Source organism: Thermobia domestica, chromosome 9, assembly GCF_964235325.1.
Source record: "Thermobia domestica chromosome 9, izTheDome1.hap1.1, whole genome shotgun sequence".
In the NCBI taxonomy this organism is placed as follows: Eukaryota; Metazoa; Arthropoda; class Insecta; order Zygentoma; family Lepismatidae; genus Thermobia; species Thermobia domestica.
Window position 1 is genome coordinate 156,533,004 of NC_137462.1, and position 27,201 is coordinate 156,560,204.

A 27,201-nucleotide genomic window follows, 5' to 3' on the forward strand; every position below is an offset into this window, starting at 1 on the left:
ATTGAACAGTAGACAATACGCTATGCAGCATCAAAATCTTCAAATATAAGTTCATGTAAACGAAATGAAATAATATCATATGTAATTGTGTTGAGTATCAAAAGTAACTTTAAATTATATTTAGTCTCAAAACTGCTTTCTGCAGAGTTCTTGAAAAGAATTTAATTAGAAAGTATCTAAAGTCTCTCCAAGTAGGTTGATTAGTTGACAAAATGGCTAATTCAGCGAAATGTTTAGTTTTATTTGGAAAATTAATTCTATACACGTTATCAACAGAAGCGTTGTTGCATTCTCTTGTATCATACTGGTTAATGCATGTGCTTTTGATGTGAATTATATCGTATTTGAATTTCCGGTGGGAGTGCAGAATTTCCGGTATAGGCTGGGTATCATAAGGGAAACAGGAGATGCTTGAATTAAGAACAGGCGAACTCCTGCCTAGAGACCCAGGTATAATAGCAATGAAAGGTTGATGTTCTCACTTTTCATCATGTACCATACAATTGAAACCATTATGGTCAATCATAGGCATTCGTGGACTATAACACCAACATTTTTTTAAAGGTTCACGAAAAGAACATGATGGGTATAGATCATGCCAGATGACACTAAAATATTTTTTTCAAATGTTCTTGCGCACAGTATATTTGTAATTTTGCAGAAAGGTACAAATATACTGTATATAAATTCGATTTATGTAATAGTTTTTAGTTTGTTCATATTTGTAGATAACGGGAGACGATGTATGGATAAGTCAAGTAATTTCGTCGCTTCCGGTGGCAGCATAAGCACAAGGTTTCATTTTTTTTCATTTTTGTTCTAAACAGTATGGCTGCCAGGCAGTGGCGTAACTAGTTTTACTGCGCCCTGGATCGACCGATCATCGATTTACTCAAACCCGCCCCCTGTCCCACGCATTTTAGCTGCTGCGTTATTTATATATATATATATATACTAACAGTATACAAAGTTCTTTATATTAAGAAACCTAAAGTTTTTACTTATCTTTTTTCTAAGTTATCGTTACAGACTTAATATGAATTATGTTCATAGGAAATTTAATTAAAGTGGTTTACTGTACTTAATCCAAACTGCTACTTTTATACTTTACAGGTAGAATGATATCATTGCTTATAATTCTTAATGTAAGTAGGGAGTACAGGATAGTTTTATAAGTGTCAACTAGGTTTCAAACAGGTCCAACTTTCGTTTTATTGTCGCATGGGAGTGGAACTCGGGAGGGGGCGTCGCACGCTCATTGCAGTGACTCATTATGCAAAACTTTCACTAGGCAGCTAGGTAGACAAACATTGCAGTGGCGATTGTCCGGGTATCGCCCAGTGGGGATCCAGAAAGGGGGCGCGGGGCTTACGCGCTCCTCCATGAGGAGTAAAATACATAAATTAGTCTCTACTGAAGCGCTTGTTCAAAGGCTGTGGAAAAAAAAAAGTTTTAAAATTTCTCTCAAAAGGAAGATTCTGAGTGCGTTCTCCACTCATTGTAGATTTCCATTCATGGTAATTCTGGATTCTCTCGTGTTGAACAACATGGCTTTTCTCAATACCGCCTCCATAAGGGTGGAGATAAATCCGTATTTGAAGCACTGCAGTCCACATTTTTAGTTAGCGAACCAAATATCGCAAAATGTCTCAAGTTTATTTTTCAGACCTGCGCTCCCCTCAAAAATTCCTGGATCCATCCCCGGTATCGGCTGTTGCCAATTAACTGCTAATAGTCATAGCGTACCTTTTGAAATGTTTTCAAACATTTCTTGCATAAGGAACAGTTTTCCGTATTCTGTTTTTTTTCGCCCTTGCATCCTGGAGCAATTGATCCACTTGCTTTATTGTAGTTATGCCACTACTGCCAGGTAAACAAAACATAGGCTGGTATATAATTCATACTTATTTTCATGGAATTAGTTTGATCTATTTATTTTTCTAACGTTTCTTGTTTTGGAAGTATAGACAATAGTTATAATTCTCTCAGCATATTATTTCCAAAACATAAACATTGTAAATTCCAAATGTATCATGTTTCTTTTGGAACTCACCGAAAACAAATAATGCAAGGTGTATGTTATGCTTGATCTATTCATTGCAGATAGGAAAAAAATCTCCAGAGAATTAACATTGGTTGCTATGTATTGATAGATGAAGGTAAGTGAAGAATTGCCACCGAATAAAATAACTTACAAGTTAGTAGCAGAACTGAAGACACTAATGCTCAACATACGAGTGATGCTTTGATGGAGATGGAGGAAATATACTACAATATTATTAAGGATCGTACGTGAGAGAGGAAGTGATACTATGAGTTAATGCATTAGATAACACCGATCATAGTACCACAATTGATTATAAAATTACTAAGCTTGTTATACATTAACAAAGTTGTGATAATGAACTGAATTAAATTTATCTGTAATTGATGCAGAACAAATTGCAAAAGTATCTTAATATCCAAGATCTTGGTAAGTCAAGAAAATGTCATTGTAAGCATCTCACAGAAGGGAAGGGCGTGACTTTTTAAATAAAATAATAATAATTTTACTTTTTCAAATACTTTGAAATCAACAGTTAGCTATATTCGTCAATTGGCATTACATTTTCACTTAACAGGTTTTGTAACCTTACGATGAAATTAGTTTATTGTGCAACTCTATGAATGCCAATTTGATTTTTTGTATGTGTGGGGTTACTAGACTATTTTGTCAGTAGTAGCTATTGGTGAAGGAAGGCGTCAACTAAAGTACATTGCTTATTAAAAAGTTTTTTTTTTTTTTTAAAAAATTGAAGTTAGTACAAATATTTAAGACCCAAAATATCTTTCTTTCTTATTCAATATCTGGATATAAATTGTCATTATTAAACAATTTGCAGGAAAACACACTTACAAACGTAGCAAATAAGACATTTACGTAATTTACATCCAGTGGAGACAGTAAGGTTTACGTAGATTTTTGTTGCTAATTTCCCTGTTAAGAGAGACCTATAACGAAATACAGACTATTGCAAGAATTCTCGAGAGAGGATTGTTTTATAAATTTTATCAATATAGTTACATGACATTATATGAAAACAAATATTATGAATATTAACAAATGTTAGAAAATAAATTTTAAATATCCTGCGAAAAGTATTTCGCTCTATCATCTTGGATCTACGTATGGTTTCAAATATATTAACAATACTGTGTTGATATCTCTTCCTGAGATAATAAATTTTGCAGTAGTAGCTCATTTGGCGCCACTTGTCTTTGTAAATAAAACAAAAAGTTTGTAATTTTTGTGAAGATAATATGTTTTGTGACCACAATATTGTGGAGGTAGTAGATTTTGTAATCTCATACAACTCTCCTTTGAAATTTTAAGTAGTTTTAGTTTTTTGTAGACAAACAATATGTCCACTACGAACCCAATGAACATTTAACTAAGTGATTTTAGCATATAATTAAAATAAATAAATAAATAAAAAGGAAATGGAAATTCCTGTCACTATAATTATCATTATAATTTGAAAAAGGTCTCTACGAACATCTGTTTGGAAGAATGTTTTGAAAGATAGGGTTGCCACAGAGGTTGGAAAGAGATAAGAAAAGTTTTCATGGAATCTCTACCTTCGAATGAAAATATACAATCAAAATATTTAAAGAATAGAAATAGAAAAGGTTCACATTTTAATATACCTTGGCATTGATGAACACCCTTATTTCACGAACGAAACATTTCAACTGAAACTATAAAGGTGATTGCCATTGGTTGCTATAATGAATTGAAAATCATGCTGAGTCTTGAATGTGTTTCAAGTTTATTTTCGATTGGTACTCCCTGACACGAGAATTTAGTCACCTGTACCCCATTGTACTTTCAAGAAACAGGAAGGATACCAACTTTTGTTTAAGTTTCAATTACCACTGTAGAAGTTGCCAAGAGGACACAACAAAGATAATTACATATTATGAGTGCAAAAGTACAATAGTAAAAAGTAAGCGTTTGTTTATTTGCCTTTGACCTTGAATAGGTACAAACAATTACCTGTTGACATGAGCTAGAAGAGAGTCCAAGTGTGCCGTAAGAAGTTAGAATTAGGGTCAGTAGAGTAAGAGGAAGATATTTCAAGAGCTGGTCGTAGCCAGATGATGTTGGCAGAAGAAGCATTTTCATTCTTAAAATAACGTTAAGCTGCTGGCCTGGATTTCGATTTGTCGAGGATAAATTTGGCTATGACCATATAGCTCTGACGTCAACATACTAAAGCAAGTTAATCGTACGGAAATGTTTACCAGAAATTTCTGGAAAAATTAGTATCATGGTAGTAGACATATATGTTATATATATATGTATGTATAAAGAAGATAGCTGGATTTTCTAGGAAATTGTGCTCTTACTTTAGATGAATCATTCGATATTTTTAAAAGTAGAAATATAAATAATATGAAGATTTACTACTATAGCAGAAGTGCTTATTCTTCGCACGGGAAAGTAAGGTTAGTGAACATAAAACCGTAAATTTGAATATTGTAGACATTACCCAACTTTTCGTCTTAGAAAAATAAGTTTCAAAAACGCTAAGCAAAGGTTCATTCATTTCTAATGAAGAGTTTGTGTACTGTATTTCATATCTCCAACTTCAGCGAATTTTAATATTCGGTTTTTTTCATGAATATAAGATCGGAAATTAGAATATCATATAAACTGTCCGCTATAGGAGCGGAATTTTTGAAAATGCTGAAACATACGTTCGGTTAATTGTAATGAGGAGTTTATATGCAGAGTTTAATTTCCCAAACTATAGGAAGTCGTGAGATGCTCTATTCTTAGCAAAAGGGAACTCCCCTTTACACCCTGTCAAGATATGTGTTTCAAACAATCCTTTCTTATCTTTTGCTTTTGCAACAAAGGGAGTATTCCGTTCAAATTTTATGTTTGTAACTAGGGTAGTCTGGCCTGGCGTTGAGAAGTAAATCAGTTTTATTCCGAGAAGAAGGTGGCACAACCCATTGTATAGAAAAGTAAACTCAGGAAGGAGATACGATGCGAATTCATCAACGAAGCTTTTAATAGATATATTTTGGACTGGGACAATTCAGATATGTCTCAATATGTAACAGGTCATAATCGACATTGTGAGTATTGTGTTAGTAATGGCAGGTCATTGGTCAACAATTGAGAATCCCTTATGCACCACGATTCTCAGTTTTCATCTTGACGTTTCAACGTCCCTTCTTAAAAGTGTCGACTATCTGTGCCATCTTAGCTTTTTAGCCCGTTGATTTATACTGAGAAATATTCTTTTCTTTTCTTTGAAATGAACTACAATTTAGTATTTTGGTTTTACTAATTTCTCCTTTTTTTTTTGAAAAAAAAACTACTTAAAGTCCTTTACTTTCTAAAAATTAAATTCTGCAATGGATTGTATAATTTTAAAATGTATAAATTAAATTTAATTTAAGTAATATCAAATTTATCTTTAAGAAAAGTCCATTTTGACAAAGGAAGGACATTTAACTACACTTGAAGAAGAAATAAGCAAAATCAAACCATTAAAATCACTGTTTGTTTCAAAGAAAATAAATGTTTCCTCATAGAAAACAATGACCTAAATAACAAAGATGGAGTAGGTACTGAACGGCGTTTAATACAATCCATGAATTGTAGTTTTCTCTCTTTCCCTACTTCTCCTTCCACTATGCCTTCTATTACGTCTCTCAAAATTAATTTATTCATTAAACTATATCATAACTATCTCGTTTCTTTGTGGAAATTACCTCCAATATTACTTCCCTTTCAATAACTATGGAAGGAAATAGGCCTATACCATTTCCTTATTGGTTTCCGTTCAATCCAGCTAAGTTTCTTCATTCTTTTTTACATCCATATTTTGAAAGTCTTTTAATCACTTTTAATCATTTTTGCGCAGTATCTACATTTCCGGTCTATAGTGTACTACTTCTCGATCAGCATAATCAACATATAGTATGAAGAAGCAATAACAAAGTTTATTCACAAATGAATGAAAATTCAAATAAAGTATAGGTATATTTAGAAAAGAGAGTTTACTTTTAAAAAACGCTAAAAAGCAGAAAATAAATAAGATGTGTTAAAACTAAGAAAATGAGTATTAATTTAATTTATTATAAAGCTGACTTTACGAATCTACCTACTTAAGGACCTATTATATTTAAAATATTATATTTACCCATGTGAGATTGATCAAGTTCTAGTACTATTATCTATAAAACTTTTGAAGTCTGTACTAAGCCAAACAAATTATAGGTATTAATGCTTCAACCGTTGAGAAATTTCATGATCTAGCTCCGAAGAAACAGCTGCTATTGAAATTTACACGGAACAACCTGGGGAGATATATGCGTGTATGTGTCGAATTGAGGACCTCCTTTTTTTTTTTTAAAGTCGGTTAAAAAGAATTAATTTTTGGAAAATTGCTCCGAAAAATGTAACACGTCCATAATACAAATAATTAAGTATTTGAATTCACTTATGGAATCTAACACTAGTTATGAATAGTCATTTATTTATTATGATAATTGAATTCATGGTTAAATTTCTCACTTAAATTTCAATATATTGCACAAATAGTAGGTTCCGTAGTAGTCAAATTGTGAATGGAATTAGTAAAATTGTTTGTATTTTATGGAAAAACAAAAACATAATTTATCGTTATGAAAATATGTTAGTGCATAAAGTTACTTTTCTGAAGCGAAAGTTTCCTGAACTTCAATACAAAATCCATAAACGTTTCATTTAACATCTTATAAAAAAAATCAATATATTTCAAAATAATCAGAAATTATAATTTCAAACCAATGACATTATAACTGAAATTATTATTAAATTTCTTGGAAAATACAAATTGCGAAATTATGGGGAAAATTAATGCAACGTTCGTATTGATTAATTTGAAAGATTACTGCAATCTATGTTCAATAAATTGAACCCCGTGATTTGACAAAGAATATGTTTTCTATACTTTAAATAAGCTCCACAAAACAATACATACACTTATGTATTGGTATGAATAAGTGGTATTCATTAATTAATTTAGCAAACAATATATTCTTTTTTTTAAAAAAAAAATAATGTAAATACATAGTTGCTCTGAAAATCAATGAACTAATCAATTTGTGTCTCAGTTCCTCAATGTATGGGTAGGTTCCAAGTTTTTTTTTTATCAGTTATATTGGTCCAGTGTTAGTATCGTAAATAACCTCAATCGTATCGCACATGTAATTTAATAAATATGATAAAAAAGAAGGCAAACAGGAGGTGGAGAAGTAGAATATTTGACCTTGTACTGAATTTCCTTTGTTAAACCTTTCGATGACAATGGACAACCAACCTATCGACCAAGCGATATCTAACAGTTATAATGTCACATACCGGTTTATTAGAATTACAATTGTGAGCTTTATAGGATTATAATGTTAATACATCTGTCCGTCCGTTCATTACTCCACACGATAACTCTTGAACGAAAACGAACGCAGTCGCACGTCGTTCCTCCACTTCCAAAAATATCTATGGTGTCCCCCACTTTCTAAAAAACATACAATGAGCAAAAATAGGCACGGAGGACGGCGTGACGTCGAGAGTCCTCCTACCTTTTCAGATCCACTTTTACCGTTTCTTCAACTACCAGCATTCTGTCTGTTGCCAGAGCAATCATCCCAGTCGAGTTCGTTAATGCAGTCGATTCGTTAACATCTTCACGAGTAACGCTGACGTTACCAGTTGCTATTTATAGTCCATATATCGAATACTGACAGCTTCAACTATCAGGATTGATACTTCATTTATAAATGTAAGTGTCGCATGATCCTTTATACCTACTGCATTTACCATAGTTTCTTGACTATGGATTTCAAGCGCTCGCGGTTGCGTGAATCGAAAGATGGAGATTCTGTTCTCTTAGGAGCAGAATAAATGTAAAGAACACGAGTAATGACATAGTCATTTTGAAAGGATATCTGAAAATTACTTCGAATAACTCGATCGGCTAATCGTTGATTTCAGTTTTTCATTGGCCATTTCATTCTCGATTGGAGAATGGATTGACATCTCTCGTACAACTTCCATTTATTCAGGAGGATGGTTGATAAACCACCCGGTGAACTACTGCTATTAGGTATCGCTTAGAGTTAATTTGCCTTGATTTTTAATTTTACTTTGGACTTTGTTGTGATCATTTAAATAAAAAGTAAGTTCTAAGTTTAAGAAGATAGTCGATTAACGTGAGCTTACGAGAATGAAAGAATAGGGATGATGAGAAAGTAGTAAGAAATTAGAAGGCCCAAAAAAAGCTCGCCCCAACGCGATTTTGTTCACCACAAGTTTACCTGAGCTGGCATCCAGCTTGCGTCCTTCATGCTAAAGGTGAACGGTGTACCAGTGAGCTACTGTGTTGTATGTCTATCATACTTGTCAATTGTATGTACTACAACGAAATTGGCTGAACGAAGCTCCGCAGTGCGATAAAGAATTACACGTATATCTAAAATCATCTAAAAATTATGGAGAATTGCCTTGTACATGTACTTCTATCTTCATCCTTTTGGCTACGGATTATTCAAGCCTGAGGTAAAAATACTGTTTGATTACCGAATGGAAACTATACAAATGACGTAAAACATAGTTTTCCATTGCAAGACAAAAAAAGTGATATTTAAATGTTGAATGAGGACGAAATCAACTTTACCGGTAAATACTTGCCAAAATCGGTTAATTTTCAATACACGCTGCAGCTGCTCATTGCTAAGTAGGACTGCTTTAAAAAGATATAGTAGAGTAGAGTAGGATAGGGTCGAGTTATACCAGGATTGAAGAAGTTTAGACTCATTTCGTCAAAATTAATCGATTGTAATTTCTCATATCTGCGTAAGGATACGAACTGGAGCGGGCATTGTAAAGTTAATCCTCAAAATCTACTGCATAAACCAGAGAACCTATATCTAATACAAAAAAAAAAAAAAAGAAATCTTTCAGTTTTACGTCCCACGTTATGCCGGTTAGGCTAAAGGAGACGGTGATGATGAGAAAATGAATGAATTGGTAGAATGAAGAAAGTGGGAGGAAACGGGAGAATCCCGAGAAAACCCACGAGCACGGTGTTTTTCCACCACAAAGTCTACACGGCGCGAGCTGGGATCGAACCAGTGACCCCAAGCACCGGAGGTGAACGCTCTACCACTGAGTCACCGCGCCCCCTATACCTAATACAGTATTAAGTGTTAGAACTAGATAATATGATTAAGATCTTCAAGTGATCATTTGTCACTGAGTACGTTGTTTTCCATCTAGTTACTACTTCGCGGAATTGATAACTGATAAACAATGTCTAAGAAGTGACTGGATTTCCTCTTGGCATTTGATGTTAAAGAGCCGAATTATATTCCCGGTGGGAGTTCATGTAGTTCTTGTAGTAATCGAAAGCTTGCTTTCATATTAGTTAGAATTTCACGTTAATTTTTAGGTCTGTGTTTGATGGATTTTGTAAATACAGACCAAAATTGTGATTTTTTTCGTTACTTTGAATATTGTAGAAAGGAAAGACAAAATAACTAACATTCTTCAAATGGCAGCAAAATCTGCGAAAATCTTAGCGAACAAACCGATTGAAGTTAAAATTTATAGTGATTCCATCACTTTAAAAGTCCGAATGTTTCTTAAATAACTTAAGTTGTTTATTACGTGAAAGTTTGCTACGAAAACGTATATGATAGCTGCAAGATACTATCGAAACAAAACTCTTAACACTCCTTTACTGAACTGTTTCATTGCCATTGATTGAATTTGTAGATTAATTAGCGAGATGACATCATGGTAGATGTATTTCTCCTAAAATCTGGTATAGAGCAATGATGAAATCAAACTTGATAGTGGTGGTGATGATAATAGTTAATTTTTACTCTACTGTCATGAAAGAAAAAAATTTAGATGTCCTCCTAAATTATTCAACCAAATTAGATAATTATTTAACCATTGGAAAGTACATTTTCTCCAGATGATTAAAGGCTACTTACAATGCTTTGACTCCAGGAGATAATTCTTTTCTTAAATGTTCTCGTGATTGTTCAAATTTGGCAGAAAGACATCTGTGATAGAGGCGGCACGTTAGCAAGACTCATATTAAGAGAACTTGACAGTTTTCATGAACGCATTGATTCTACCCAGAGCTGGATTAAGGGAGGGGCTTAGGGGGCTATAGCCCCCGGCCTCTAGGTGGACAGGAGCCTCCACTCTGATCAAAAGCTCAACTTGCTATCTAAAAATAATCATGAAGATACGATCATCGTCATAAAATAAAATATGACAGAAATATGAAACATACTCTCTTAACTTTCCTGCTGTACTTTCACAGAAATGTATTAGTTGAAGTCAGCAGGGGTTACATATTTTTTCTAGCTCTGGGCCTCCAGATGGGTTAATCCAGCCCTGATTCTAGCACATGAAATGGGACTGATCTACCGTTTACAAGTGCCGTAAAATGATTTAGTTAGATATGGAAAATCATTGTGTTGGAGCGACTTTGGAAAAAAAAATGGAGTAGTAGTTTATGAAAAAGAGAGAGAAACATTTGTCTGTGTTCCGTCATTACGCTAAAACTACTTTCTGTATCGGAATAATTTTTGCAATGGTGACTAGTCATTGTTTGCAACAGGTTACAGACATAGCCAAATTTTAATTCCATTCCGAAAGGTACGGAGTTGCCAAATTTCTTTACTATCATGTGTTCCATTCAAACCACTTAACGACATCGAGTTACATAACACAAATATGCCATTTATTTGTACAAATTTAGTATGGTTGGAGCAAATGGAATATTTTTTGAACTATTGAATATTCAGATACAAAATTTGATATATGTGATTTATTGATATACGGGATACGAATAATTCATGCACTTTCACAAACTTCGAAAATTCGACTCCGACAGAGGAAGTAAAGGAGGAATATAATATTATTGCGTGTTTCTTTTGAATCATTGAACTTAACAACACGAAATTTGATATGAGGATACATGGATATACATAATACAAACATTTTATTTTATTACGCGAAGAGATGACGAGAGTGAAAATTTTGCACTAGTACGACATATTTCTTCAAAGCTGTTGGTCGTTAAGTCAGGAAACTTTCATGTTGTAGGTTTACCTTCAATGAACACGCATCTGTTATTTACTTTCAATATGTATGATGCAGAGGAAAGGACTGTAAAATATTGACTGACGCGGTAATATGAAGGTGAACTTCCTAGTGTTACAATAAATGATTGCTTATTGAGCTCATTATATCATTCGAAGTTAAACTGCTAAATAATAATTTGATTCTCAGTAATCACTAATTTGGATCTAAATTAAGAATTTCTATTTGAAAAGTAATATATTTAATTTGAATCATTAAAACACAAAGTAATAATGCAGATTTATGCAAAAAATTTAAATTAATTAAAAGGCGTAGAATTAAATTCTTTATATTAACTTACAGGGTTGTAGTTATTAAAATAATTAGTACTTTCCAATGGTTACTTATTTTATCACCTCTATTCTCTATATTCTATTTTAATATGTCAACATACCATCGACGGAATTTCAATTTCAGTCATGCCTAGTTTTCCCGTAAAGCGATTGTTCTTTATGCCCTTGTTAAAAACACAAGAGCCAATAAGAATGACACAGTTTTATATACGTATATTACATTTTCTTTAGTGTAAATTGTATAATCTTTGGACACGAAACTTAAGATTTATTTACATTTTGAACTTAACTCTTTAAATTGCCATAATATCTCAAATTGACCATGCTAAAATGGGTTATTTATTTATTTTTAAATCAAACTAAAGTGTTAAAATATTCCATAGTTGAGACCAATATAATTTGCAGTAGTTTATAAATAATATGAAAGATTGCAGTATAAATAATATTAGTACAGAAAAATATTTTAATTTTAGAAATTCTTTAATTATTCCTTTGATTAAAATTTAAGTATATTAGCTATAATTATACAGTATTTGAGCCTATTAGGCTTTAGGGTTGCCACCTTTTGTAATTGGAAATATCGGACACCCTTCTGGGGTACGTATACTCTTAAGATTGTGACATCATCGCTTGTCAAAAATTTGAACAATTTGAATGTGGTTATTTCTACTTTACATAAAAATGAGCGATTCGGAGTTCGAATTTAATTACTTTAGTTACTTTTCAAGCATTTATTAAACGTACTTATTCCAGTTTTGGTTGAGTCGGCAATTTTTGTAGTCTACCATCAATAATTCGTATTTAAAACAGAAAAGCAAATACAATTGGCAAACTAATTAGGGCACGCACAAAATATACTTGAAAAATGAGTCTTACCAGCTGAGCTGGGGCTGGTAAAGTCTCATAATTCATACATCCTTTTACTGGATTATTTAATTGGAAAATGTAGCTGAGGATGAAGCAATGCTAGCTGCGCTCTTGAAAATGTATTCTTGTTGACTTGTTTTGATAAGTTCAGTAAATTTTCCTGCCTTCAACTGTGTAGGAAATTCTGCGCACGACAGGTCGATATGAAAGCGAATAAGCAAACGATAACATCACTGCGACAGAAGAACAAATTCGTTGCGGAATGGAATTGCGCTATGGCCGTGATCAGCCAGTTGTCAAATGTGGTTCATTTTAGAATCCAGATTCAACTAAATCTACTTTTCACAAAATTAAAAAAAAAAATCCGAATAGAACAGAGAATAGAGTAAGAGGAAAAAATAGCGGACATTTTAACGTCCGGTTTTGAGGTCATACCGGACACTGAACAAGGAGGTCAAAAACCAAACTGTCCGGTAAATTACCGAATGGTTGGCAACCCTATTAGGCTTCAATGTTGAAGCAATGATATTCTTTTCGATGAGCGTATTTCTCTTAGCAAATGATGAGAAGGTAAAAAGCTCTATGTAATATTTCGTTCTTGTATTTACTTGATGTTAACATAGTGTTACACTGGAATACTGGAAATAGTTACCACATTTAGATACAGTCCACAATTCCAAGTTGTAGAATCATATTTGACTTGATTTCTAAATACGATTTGATTTTAAGTAAACTTCAAATTAATAGAGAATGTAGAAGAAATAATTTCTTTTGTGAACATTTATCTCCGGCTTGAATGATAGAGGTCATTTCTCTGCAAGGGAAACTTATTTCTCCGGCCTCGTCAATTTTAGTATTTGGTTAGTTATTACATTTCAGAGAATTTTATCCTCATTTCATGATAGAACAGCATTTATTTTCACTCTGCCTCTATTTGAACGGCAGATCTTTCACTGAATAATAATGGAGAAGCTTATTTTCAAAAGAGAACATTTCCACAATTACTAATTTTTCAGTACAAGTAAAAAAACGTTTAACTTTAGCAGCATTTCTGAAAATGTGCCGTTTTGAAGAAAATCCCTTAAGGCAAATATGACATCTGCTTTTTTATATTCCTTTCTAAATGAAAAATACCGAAGTGAATGAACGAAGAGGGTATAGTAGAAACAACTAACTTTACATTGTGATTTCCAGAAAAAACTTCCCGTTTGTATAAACCTGTTGATTAGTCCGACCGAACTCATCCCAAGGTTTTAGAAATAATTGAAAAGTGAATTTCGAAAAATAATGGAAAATTTTGAAAATAAGTTCCTTAGTTACCATAATCAGATGAGCTAGGATTAATTATATGTTAACGAACAATGTAAATATGAACCTGGGCCTCTGACATGGTCCTATACTCCAACTCTCTTGAAGGCGGAACAATATGGTAAGGGAACAATTTTTGTGTGCGAAGCGATCTTACGTAATAGTTATGTAAAGACGTAGAGGAAAATTAATAATATAAAATATACGAAATATGAAATGAAATTAAAATTTTCAGTTTTGTGTCCTACATTTATCCCCTTTACGCTAAAGAAGATGGATGGTTAATTATAGTGAATTACTATGAAAGAATTGGTAAAATGAGTAAACAAGAGAACCTCAAAGAAATAGGAAACTTCTCAAGAAATCCCACGATTACGATATTATTCATCACAAACTCATTCTGGAATTGAACCAGGGACCCTCTCGCACTAGAGATGAGTGTTGTACCAGCGTGCCTTCTTTATGTGACATATATTTTTCAGTAGTAATATCCACCCTCCCTCCTCATCTAGAATTTATCTTATAATAAGAAAATGAATATAATACTACAGATACTGTTGAATATAGGAAGGAAGTCAGATCAAGAATTTGTTCCATTAAATACAAGTGGAACAGGAACTGAATGAACAGTTTACCTTCCTCTTTCTACGGCTGCTGATCAAAAAGTTTATCTCGATCATCAATCTTAAACGTAGTACTTGTAGCATAGTGGAAGTTAAATTCAACCCTAAGAGTTCGTACTCATATAGTGTACTATAACAGAGAACCTATATAAGTAAAATAACACGTTCTCATAGATCTTAGTGAAGGCTCAATCATTCAAAAAAGTCAAAGCATGAGTATAAAAAGTAGATAAATCTTTAGTTTGATGTCTCATTGTTTATGCTGAGAGATCTATAGAATGCAGATGACAATGAAGGTGAATGACTATGGAATAAATTGATAGAGTTAAAATAATGGGAGAAAATGTGAATAAAAAACTCACGAATAGTATGGTCCACCACCAGTTCATGGAGCTTAGGATCAAATCAGGTACATTTCGGAGAACTGAACAGGCTTTTTTTAAAATCTATATGATATCTTCTAAATTTAAACAGTAAACAGGATTGTACTTTATGACTGTTTCAGAGAAGAACAAATGCAAATGCAACACGTAGAATCACAGAGTTCACTAAAAGCAAGAACGCTTACTATATAACTCCCAAGTAACTCCGTAGCACCAATGTATATGATGGATTGAAGTATATTTATAGTGAGCGTATATTTAATTTATATTGTACATTTAATTATCAATGTTTTAATACCCTGTTTTATTAGGATCACACAGTAAGATTGTTACTACGTACCTATTGCACATCCATTACTTCATACGATAACTTTTGAACGGAAGTGAATTTAATAATTATGTGTTTTGCAATAGATAGCTGGAGCAATTATCTCGGCTGAGTTCGCTAATGGGGTCAATCTGTTACTATCCTCATGGGTAATAGTGCAAGTGGATATCCATATTCCGTTTAAAAAATTTTAGAACACTTCCTAGTTTCTATGCAACCCGGAAAAGAGCAAATAAACGTTGATTGCCTATAATAAAAGGATATGGAATTGTGTAATTCTCTATACTATCTTAACTTTTTTCTTAAAAAAAGAAACTTAGAAGAAGCTTGGACAAGTTGGAAGATATTCTAGTTTTCAAGTTAATCTGATACACCAATATTTCACAAGTGAAGAATCTCCATATATAAAATTGAAAGAAATCTTTTTTTGTGATCGCGTTACGGGTAAACAACTAAACCGCTTGAGATGAATTTTTTTATTATATATATATAATTAATATCTACCTCGAAGAGAGAGTTTTCTTTAATGTCATTTAGATTAAATTGCATATCCTAAAGGTTTGATGGTGGAGGGTGTTTAAAACGTATGCCAATAATATAACATCTCACGATCATTTCATGTAAGAAAGATGAGTCTTGGTATGTACTCTCCTTATTAAAAGTAAGTGGGCATATGCTACAGTCTTTTAGAGAACTCCACTTCTAAGGAAAGGAAAGAGGACAATTTCTATAATATTTTTTGAACATATAAAAGTAATCAAAATATACATGGATCTTTCAAATGTTTTCGTAAACTTATTCATCCCATGCGAAAAGCGTACATTTTATATAGTTTATTTTTAAAATGAAAATGAAAAAGAAAAATTCAAATTTGTACAATTAAATAAAGCAATTACATTGCACGCACTTGAACAATATCCAAATATATATATATATATATATATATATATATATATATATATATATATATATATATATATATATATAAAAGTTAGGTACATAAATGTATACCACGCGATAACACGAAACCACTGTGTTTTCTTTTGAATCATTTACATAATTGCAAAATATTTTTTTTCAGTGACATATTGAATAAATAAATAATTTCTATCAATGGTCTATGTAACTCCAGAACTTCCACTTTTCTACCTATCAGTCTCCTAAAAAGTCTTAAATAATGATCAGTAAATTTAAATAATGATGAGAAGCATACTATATAGTATCAAAGGTTATATTATTTTAAAAGTGTAAGAACGATAGCTCAGTGATAGAGCTTCGGTGCTCTAAGCTTCAGTTCGACTTCAGGTTACGTGATATCGTCGTTAAAGGGCACAGTTACTAGTACAGGTATTAACAGATTAACTCTATTAACGAACTTGGCCGAGATAATAGTTCTAGCTGTCTATTGCAAATGAAGAACTCAAAAATTCGCTTTTGTTCAAAAGCTATCGTGTGGAGTAACGGACGTACTAACATTACAATTTTATGAGTCCCAACTATCGTGATCCTAATAACATTACAATCTTATACGGGTCATTAGCGTGATCCTCATAACATTACAGTCTCATAAAGTCTACTAGCGTGATCCTAAAAACATTACAATCTTATAAGGTTCACTAGCGTAATCCTGATAACATTACAATCTCATAAGGCTCCCTAGCATAATCCTGATAACATTACAATCTTATAAGGCTCTCTAGTGTAATCCTGATAATATTACAATCTTATAAGGCTCTCTAGCGTAATCCTGATAACATTACAATGTTATAAGGCTCACTAGCGTCATCCTGATAACATTACAATTTTATAAAGCTCACTAGCGTGATCCTAATAAAGATTCTTTTTTTGAACTCGGCAGTTTTTGAGTTTAACCTCCAGCATTCCCGTCTTATTTTAATCTTTTCGTTGCTATTTTAGAACCCAAGTTTATTATTGCTGGATGATATCTATAAAATACTTCCTGTTCATTTCTTGAACTACACAATGGCAAGGCATTTTTATCTGAAAAGGCATTGAGGTTTCAGAAATGATCATTTTTAAATAAAGAAATTCAATGATAGTAACTTAGTCTAAGACAGTGGTTCCCAACCGGCGTGTCGCGTTGGGTGTGTCGCGAAATTTTAGAATTTAAAAATCTTGAACTATTTTATAATTTGTTGCAATCAATTTTGAGACAAAGTGTACCAGTTAATGCCTCCAGCAGTAGTAACAATCCTCAGTACTACATAGAATTACTACTTTATAAAAACTTAAAGTTTTACCGCATCATAATTTACATAATTATTAGTTAAAGAACAAACAAGTGTGTTGAGATGTTGTAGGCCATCAATAAAATGGATCGTCAGTCAAAAAAGGTTGGAAACCACTGGTCTAAGAAAGATACTAAATGAAATATATTTCAAATTATTCATTTATGTATCAGTCCAAGGTACAGAAATACGATGGGTGTGTAACCTAACTTAGAAAGTGGGGAGCGTGATGAATTCGTGGTAGAGCACTCATCTGTCTTGCAAATAGTTCCTATTGATCCCACTTATATGAGTTTTTTGATGGACAACTCTTTCTCAAGTATTTTTTCGGTCTTCCCCAGTTTCCTTCCAACTTTTCATTATATGAATCCTCCTTTCGTTGCTCATTTTCATTTATCATCCTTTACGGGACGTTTTCGCAGCTGGTATGGTCGAATAGTCTGAGACAAGGTTCTTCAACCTATTTCATATCACGACCACACCTTTTATTGCATCGTTGACCTCCCCCCCATAAGTAATTTCCGGTTTGTAATTAGCTTTTAATTGTATTACTGCTTTGCTTATTTGTTTGATATACTTTGCTGTATTTGACAATATACATTTCGCACCGCTTGGACCATGAGACCGATCTCGATCAAATTTTCAACATAGATGTGGGTCGGGCCTGGGATGGTTTTTGTCATTTCACTTTGACGGTACAACTGAGGGAGAGGGGAGATATTTAAAAATGATCGAAAGGCCGATATTAGTGTCGAATCCATAGTTTTCAGAGTCGCTGAGACGAGCGGTGACACTTCTGTGTCCGTTTTATTTCAACCCAGCGAAGCAAGTAATCAGTGCTAGCATGGAAATAAAAAAATATGTCTACCAAAATGACAAACGCATTAAAAATATTCTTTACAGACATTTTTCAGCTACAAGATTCTAACTACATTTATCATTTACTCCTTTCTTCGCGACTCCTAGTTTGATAAACCTAGTCTAAGACATTAGTCTGGGGATCGTGACTTATCGAGCTCCTTCGTGGCTATATAGTTAGCGTAAGTGCCTTCGACGGGGAAAGTTCGGATTCGGTTCCCGGTACAAGCTCATCTGGTTCAAATCCCACATTAATCTGCAAATCCACGTGTGATACAGTCTCGGTGTTGAAAGAGGTGCTAAATTGCATTTCATGCACTCTAGTAAACAAGACTTGTTTGTCGCTGGTTTGAATCTTACTCAGGGCCTGGGTGTCAAGTACTATATTTTAACACATATTTCATTGTCATAATTCATTTCTAATGATCTCCTGCAAAACCATGGAATATAAAACTCAAAATAAATAAACAAAATATTCGACGTTTGAGTAAAGATTTTATTTATTTCATTATTTTTGTATGGTCTTGAAAGTCAATCGGGTATATTTATGTAGCTATAGTGAACACATTTTACTGTAAACATAGAACAGATGTTAGCGAAAAACAATGATATTCTTGATAACTAGGAAATATAAGGAGCGGATGATTAATGACTTTTGCATAATATGCGCACTACATTGTAACTTATAGTTGTCTTTTTATACATGGAATACATTTATAAACAGAAAATGAAATAAAATTAAAATCAAGAAATCATTTTCATTTTTTCTCTCCTCGCCTCTTTCTTTTATATTTCTTAGTAAATTATTTTTATAGAATAATACCCCGTCATAAAATCAAGTAAATTCTTACATCTTATGAGTTAGTATATAAACGGACAAGAATATAATATAGAAGTATGCAACAAGTTATGAATGTGTGCACTATTTTCGGAGAGAATATTACTCGAAAGAAAGATGATAGCGAAATCTTTGTTTTACGTCCCACGATTATGCCGGTTAGGCTGAAGGAGACAGTGATGATGAGAAAGGAATGAAATAGTGGAATGAAGAAAGTGGGAGGCAACGGGAGAACCGTGAGAAAACCCACGAGGACGGTGTTTGTCCACCACAGTCCACACGGCGCGAGCTGGGATCGAACCAGTGACCCCAAGCACCGGAGGTGAACGCTCTACCACTGAGCCAACGCGTCCGCCATGACGCTAGCGAGTTAAGTTAATAAAAATATATTATAAGATTCTATTTCTTTTGTATTTTGTGTATGTATTATAAAGAAAACATTGACCAAAACGTCTCCTTAGTACCAATAAAATCATTTTTTTACAAGTAATGAAACAGAATTTTTAGTTTAACGTCTCCCAATTATGATCTTACGTTAAGAGAGAGATTATATATGAAGGTGGAAGTATTGATGGAATGGGAATGAACATAATTGGATTAAACGAGATAGGGTTGTGAAAAAAAAATGTCGTTCACTATGAATTCATTGATTTTGGAATCAAACCAGGAATCCTCTGTACCACAGATGAATACTGAGGTAATAATTACACAAATGAAGTGTGACTTAAAAAATCTAGGTGGTGGTTCCTTATAAGTTTTACTGCTTTGAATTTTATTTAAAACAAATACATTGAGAAACAAGCGCTATAATAATAATAATATCTTTAAGCTTTATGCCCCACAAATATGCCATTTAGATTAAGGGAAATGAAACTTTAACAAAAGTGAATAATTGTGAAAGAATGGGTGAGATAAGAAATGTGGAAGAAAACAGAAGAATGCACCAACATAACGTTTACCACAAAGTCATGTGGGCTAGGTTCGAACCAGAGTTCGCTCTCACCAGATGTGAGCACTCAACCACTGAGCCACTGTGTCCTTATAACAAAAACAATAATAATAGTTTAACGCGTTAAAATTCCAATATAAGAAGTGAAGATATATGATTTTATAACGTTAGATTATACTTAACTTTTAAAACGTTTGTTTTGTTACTTATATAATAAGTTATGAAGCTACTCCTTATTTAGGTCGTCGGAATGCCGTTTATTTTTGGATTCGTACCCTCTCTGAAGAGGTCTTGGAAAATGACTTTTACTTCGCCATGTTTTTTGCTCAAATGAATTTTATCTTTGGTTAAAAATAGAACCATCTCTGCGTGCCTGAATGAGGAAAAACACAAGTGCATATTTCTGGCAGGCAAGCAAGAGATGTAGTAGCTCTTTTTATTTTATTTTATTTTTTTTTGTCAGCATGTTGGAACAAAAATTTATTGCCATGGAGAAATGTAACAACCACAAAGAACGTAATTGACATTTTTATTGCTTAACTTTAAAAAAATAGCTATTAATTTTGTTAGTGAGCATGTGTTGAAGAATTTAGAATCCAGGAGTTACGACTCTGGAAAAATATAACGCTTTCGAAGCATCGAAAAGTAAAGTAAGAAACAAATGCTTTCTTGCGAAAATACCAATTACTGTATATGATCAACAATTTTCTTGTCGATATTGTAAACCCAACATCAACTTATACCTTGGTTTTTCCTACAAAATAGTGCATATATGTAGAATTCGGGAAAGGATTTATGAAATTGTCTTAAAATAAATAATACTGAATATACGTACTACTGAATGTTAATTTTTATGTAAATTTTTTATTTATCTTCTTAGAATCTGACTTTCAAGGGCTTCTTAAATAAAGATGATGTTTTAAACAACTTAAATTAAGCTAAAAAAGTGATTAAAACCAAGTGGACTAAAAATTTAACTGTATGTTTTATATTCCTGGTGTACGGATACATATATTTTAATATACTTTTTTGCTAAAATATTGTTTAATTTTTGTGTTTAGTTGTGGGTCTATTATCATTGTGATTTTTGTTTTTAGTTGTGGGTCTATTATCGTTGTGATAGGTCAATAAGTAAATTTGTCCAGCTTTAAAAAAACCGTTAGTAAACTAATTTATGTACTCGTAGTGGATTAAAAATTGTGTTAAACGAAGATGTTGGGACACGTATCTTCTTTACTTTTGGTATATCAAATGATGCTCTTCGTTCGCAGTATATTCATTTAATACACATGATAAGTATTCTTTTGATTCATTATAAGTTTTCAAAAATTATGTTCTGCTGGAAGAAATATATAATCGCATTATTTAGCTTTCCCATTAATTGAAGAGTATGATTCCAAATTTTACTCAGTCCATTCGTAAACACTTTTGGAAATTGCAAGCGAGTTCTGATATATTATTTACACTATCTTGCACTGTAACACGATGCAAACAAATTTTTAAAATACGTAGATCGTTTTATTGTACACTGGATGCAATCAGTACGAAGTCACACACTAATTTTTGTTATATTATTCAGAGTGACATTGGAGTAAGCGAGTTTTGGGATCATACTTTGTTAGAAACATCGAGAATAATCATATAAAAGTGGACAGATTCTGTTCAACGAAATGGTATCAGCTGGGATCAGTGAAGGTAAATAAGTTTCCAAGTCTTCAATATGAAAATAAATGTGTTTGATTTCAATTAATGTTACGATATAGTTAAAAGAAGCGATACATGGAACTGGAAGTTTATATTGTTAGGTTTTGCACTATTTATTATTTTGTATTTTGTTAAATCATATTCTCTATTCACGTATTAATAACGATTTTCATTCCGTTGTCAAGTTGAATCAATCAAAGCCAATGTTTGAAAGCAAAGAAGAAGTAAATGTCGTGCCTAATTCATATAAAAACAAATTAAAATATTGTTCTCCTATGTTGGATTTTAAGAAACACATTGTCTTAGTTTGCAAACTATTGTCGCTTCCTTTGTGTTAGAATTGAAACATCAAGAGGGTAATATCACATACTTCCATCGCCGTACTTCCACTTGTGAATTCTTTCTTTCTAACAGAAAATACGTACACATAATAGTTCACAAAAGCATAAACATAAACAAAGAAGCAAAGTATTCACTGGAAAGTAACTTTCTTCAATTCACGTACTCATTCACAATTAATAATATTCCACTACTCACAATAAGATAGTTTGAATTCTTGCAGTGTCTGATTGTAACCTGTTGAAACGTACCTTCCGCTCACCTCAACCCACCAAACACTGGAGTGCTACTGTGCCAAGGTTCGCGTGAGGAACATTAACGTTAGGAAAGAATTCCTGAGAGATGTCGCACACGTCGCCCGTTCTTGGCAAACGAGAGCCAAAAACGCTCCAGTGATTTTCTTAATTTGAAGTGATTAGAGCTCCGTTACAAAGTTCCAATGATTCAACTGAAAATATTCTTTCTTGCAGTTTCTTTTCTCCGAATTTTTGCCCAGCAACTATGAAGCCAATGGATGCGGGTTTGTAGGTGATTTAGAGTTCAAGTCAGACACTATAAACCATTACATATTCATTACCTGCATGGAGTGACATATTATAAATTAAGAATTTGAAACATTTTCCTTTCTTAATATGTCGATGCATCAATTATTATTATTTAGATGTTTTAAAGATTTAAGGACATTTTTGTATTATTATTAAATGACAAACACACTTATGAAATCCTTGAAATGTTAGTTCACAAGGAGTCAATCAATTTCGGTTATTTATCTCACTTAGATATTGATTGATTTTTAAAAAATAAAAAAAATATGAGCAAAATGAATATTGCCTACTTATGTTCGGTTTCTACAATCTTAAGTATGTTAAACCCATCATTAGGCTGGTTTACTTTGTCTATGAAACAAAACACACAGATAATGAAGCAAGTCTGATCTTGTTGAAAATTATTTCTCCTAACACCCACTAGTTTGAGTGACAAATGTTAGGAAACTTTTCAAAGTGATTGAATTCATGATTGGATATCTTCGTTAATCAAATGATTTAAACTATCAACAGGATGTACCAGCTGAAGTATTTATTTATCCATCGTGTTCACAGATAAAATTAATGGCTAATCATATACAAACTTCTGGCTTATAGCTTGAGAAACTAATTGATGGAAAATCAAACTTACTGGAATTCTGGAACTCCTCTACTCCAAAGTCGCCTCTTAATGTAGCGTTATTTTAAATACCATTTTCCTGAGACGATCATAATGAATTTAATTGGTTTCATTATCTCTGCGGGATGGAACTTCAAACATTCCTTGCAAGTTAATGTAAATTTCGTATTTTTTTTGGAATTAAAAGCCTCTTGTTTAACAAATTCTGCGTCTTTATACCAAATTGTTTAGAAGAAACATGTAGTAATAGGTAAATATCTTAACTTTTTGAAGTAATTTCCAAAACTCATGCGTTCTGAATGATGTCCATCTGTGTGCACCTAGCATCTGTTATGTTTCAAGTATCTTACTTGTAAATCCATAAGTTCAAAATAATATTCCCCCTCTTTCTTGTTCCACTGTACTGAATTTATGTTAGTTAATGTTATATTTGTATTAATTTTATTTTATTTTTTAAAATTTAACCTCTATTAATGACAAAAAAGATATAGATGGAACGGGAGAAGTAAAACTTAAAACCATGGAACAGTAATTCATGATTTTTGGTAAACAAATTATTTCATCAAGTCAACCGCTGCTCATGTTTAATATGCGAGAAAAATCCGTGAGAGTTCTACAAAAGTACAATCGCAAATAGAGAAATATTGTGACTTATACCATGGGAAGTAAAATATGTGAGAAATGCGTATGAGCAAACTATAATAAAATGAATGAAGTGTTTGTTATGGTTATTTTATCTGAAAAGGAAACTTAATTGCAATAATAATTACAGTAAATATATTTGCTTTATTTGAGTAAATCTATATGGCTTGCAAAATCATATTAGACGTATACGAAAATACCCGTCACTCTTATTTCCATCAATTCTCCTGTAATTATTCACCCTTATTAAAATTACACATTTTATTTAGAATAAACGTAATAATAATGTGGCGTTAAACTAAAAAAAATCATTTAGTTTTAGCATTGGTATCTTAGGAGCATTATTAAACAATTCTGTGGTAATCAAAGGAACTTTCTTGATCATCTAATTCAAAGTACGTTATTTCTCGTGTTAATGATTTCCTTAGAAGAGAGTTTGTTCGTTGTCTTCGAGGGAATCATACTTTCTATAAGCTACAATATGATAAAATTGTTCTCAAAGAAAGCTTACCTAAATGCAAAATTGCAAATACAAATAAATAAATAAATAATAAAAATGTACAGTAGACCAGATTTTTTTTTAAAAAATACATCTATTTTTATTACAAATAATTAATCATGTTCGATTCTTAATGTTATCTGAAAATGAAGACGTGAGATAATTGTTCATTATAGAATGCTATGATATTAGGTTTTGACAAAAGTAACTTTTAGTTGTGAAAAGAAGTAATCAAAACAAGTCATTATAATTTATTTTATTAGTAGCTTTCTTCATAAATATTAAAACTTTTTTATTTAATTACAGTATTATTTCATCACTTATTCTAATTATTAATTCCAAACTCAGATTTTGGTTCATAAAAGAAAGATTCTCATTAAAAATAAAAATAAAAAAATCAATTTTCAATGGTCTTGTACTGGTGTTCTAATGACAATAAAGTAATTTAGATTCTTGATGGACTAACTAAGATTTATGCTGAGTTATTTTTTATTTAAAACATTTATTAAGGTATATAAAGAAGTATTATATTCTATAACGAAAGAAAACTTCATAATACACTTCGTAATATGAAATAAATATAATTATTGTATCTGGTTACTTTAAATAGCATACTGGCTGTTTTCAACTTCCTGACTTTGAACGCTAAAATCTCGCACGGTAAATATGAAAGTATATTTTATTTATCGGTTTTTAATGTAAATAGTCTACAATATTGTCATTAACATATTGAAAGCAATTAGAGAAATAGAATTGAAATCAGAGTCAACAGATTTTTTTTTTAAATAATATTTTGTTCGCTGCTACTGAAATCACAACTGGTTCAGGTGATTTTGAGTGATTTTGGTACAGCCAAAAAACAACTCACTCGTATAGACGTAATGCGTATCCGAAGACAGAAATAGTCACGTGAGTCGAATGGTGATGCTGGTAAAAGTAAGTGGGCTGGTTGATCCTCCCATACGCATTACGTCGGCAGGATTTTTTTCCCTCTAAATTATTTTCTTTTGCTTAGTTTTTCGCATAAAAGTATGATCCACTTCGGCTGTAGGGACGGTGAATTAAGAAATTTGCGAAGGCAAAATGTTGTGCGGGGGAGGGAAGGAAAGGAAACGCCCTGTCTCTTCGCTCGCAGGCCATGGAACATGAGCCTCCTCCCATATATGGAGAGTGGCCAAAGGCGGCCGGGATGTTGCCAAGATACCTCACATTGAGAATCTCCGAAGAGGAAAAACGCGGCCACCAGCTACAACAGAAAAAGTGAAATGGGAACAAGGACTCGGCGTCGACTCATTCCCATCTGCTCTCACTAACAACAACCATTTTCGATGTAGTTCCAGCGAATTACAGATAACAAAATTCAGTTTTTAACACCCATATAAACATCATCTCCGAAACTAGTATGAAAATATGACGTTTGAGGCTGTAAAACGCTTATTACGATATAACGGCATAGGGTAATGCTTTCTAAATGTTGTAACCGAGTTGAATTTCTGCCAATACTAGTAGTTTCGTCTTTTTGACATCTGCTGTAATTTAAAGGAATATATTTTCCTTCCTCAGAATTTAACACTATTGTATATTCAATATGAAACATGATTGTAAGCTGTAAATCATATTAAAATAACTACCGATATTCAATGTTTTAAAGGAACTGTTGATTTACCGTGAGAGAATTATTATGATAATCAGTGCAATATACGTACACAGCTAATCAAGTGAACTGATCCAACATGCTTATAACCTAAAGTGAGTAAGATTCTTCGCTCAATGAATGAATGTGTGAATGTTCGTAAACTTATCGTGAAAACAGATTTAACAATTTTCATCAAATCGATAAAAATCTCTCTTGGGATAAAATAAAGCAACGAATTTGGGAGCATATATAGAAATAAAATTTGAGAACACATCAAATATATAATGAAAACTGCTCTGAGAAAGCAATTTAACTTAGTTCCATGTTTGCTGTAGTGAACAAGGCGTTTAGCAAGATCTTTTTGTTCTAATAAGTACAAGAAAAAGCATTGATCTTGGATTTACCTGTGTTAGAACCCAGTAAGAAGCCTCTGTAGAAACAAACATTTCAGTGGCGTTTCAAAATTTAAAGCAAAGAATTATTGATTAATTGTAAGTTTTAACATGAAAGCTATTCAAACGATTTGACTTTAAAATCAAATTTAGTGAAAACACGTTCTCTGATGCGAGAAAATAATTTAACTAGAGCTTGATTTTGAACAAAAATGTTCAGGGGCGTAAGTAGAACGAATAATTCAGGGGTATGGAAGCAGAACCTGCTAAATCCATTTTTCAATTTTGTCAGGGGACGAAACAAACGTGACTTCCTTATGTTTCAGAATTGTTGAACAATTGTGTTTCTTTAGTGATAGAATTCACTCATCTGCATTAAGTAGTGACCACTAAACAAAAAAAATTGTTCAACAACTCTGAAACATAAGAGAGTCATTTCTGTTTCTTCTCCTGACAAAATTGAAAAATGGATTTAGCAAGTTTTGTTTCTATACCCCTTGTTGGAAGATGAGTTGGGCACAAAACGTTCATAAATACGTTACTTGCCGTTACCAAGGAAAATGGCGTGTGTAAATAGATTTAGATATGAGGTAGTTTGATATTATATGGATTATAATTAAGATAACCAGAAAGATTATAAATATATGAAGGAATAAGACGTCACATTATGACTTCAGATAAGTATGTGTTTTCATAGAAGATTATATGTATAAGAGATATACGAAAAGATTAAGAATCAAGGGATATATAAAGATATTGTGTTTTGCATGAGTAGCAGGAGTTTCTGGCTTGATAGTGGTCACACACTTTGTGGAATACCATTTTCAAGCACACTAAGTGGCAGAGATCAAGTTTAGACAATCAAAAGATCTTTTTAAAACTTATTTTTTAACACCCATGAATTGTTCATATATTTATCTTGTAAA

At 32.5% G+C, this 27,201-nt stretch overlaps 1 protein-coding gene across 3 annotated transcripts in view; it reads right to left on the reverse strand.

Annotated features, from left to right (window-relative positions):
- The window catches only part of Mf (myofilin), a 58,453-nt gene extending 36,124 nt beyond the window's left edge, over positions 1-22,329 (reverse strand). For 2 of the 3 annotated variants that reach the window (XM_081772050.1, XM_081772047.1), the window contains exon 1: positions 22,194-22,329. The gene's annotated coding sequence lies outside the window, so the exon portion shown is untranslated. Of the gene's footprint in view, positions 1-22,140 lie in introns of all 3 variants that reach the window. The other variant, XM_081772049.1, reaches the window with a different exon arrangement.
- Positions 22,330-27,201: the final 4,872 nt, after the last annotated feature.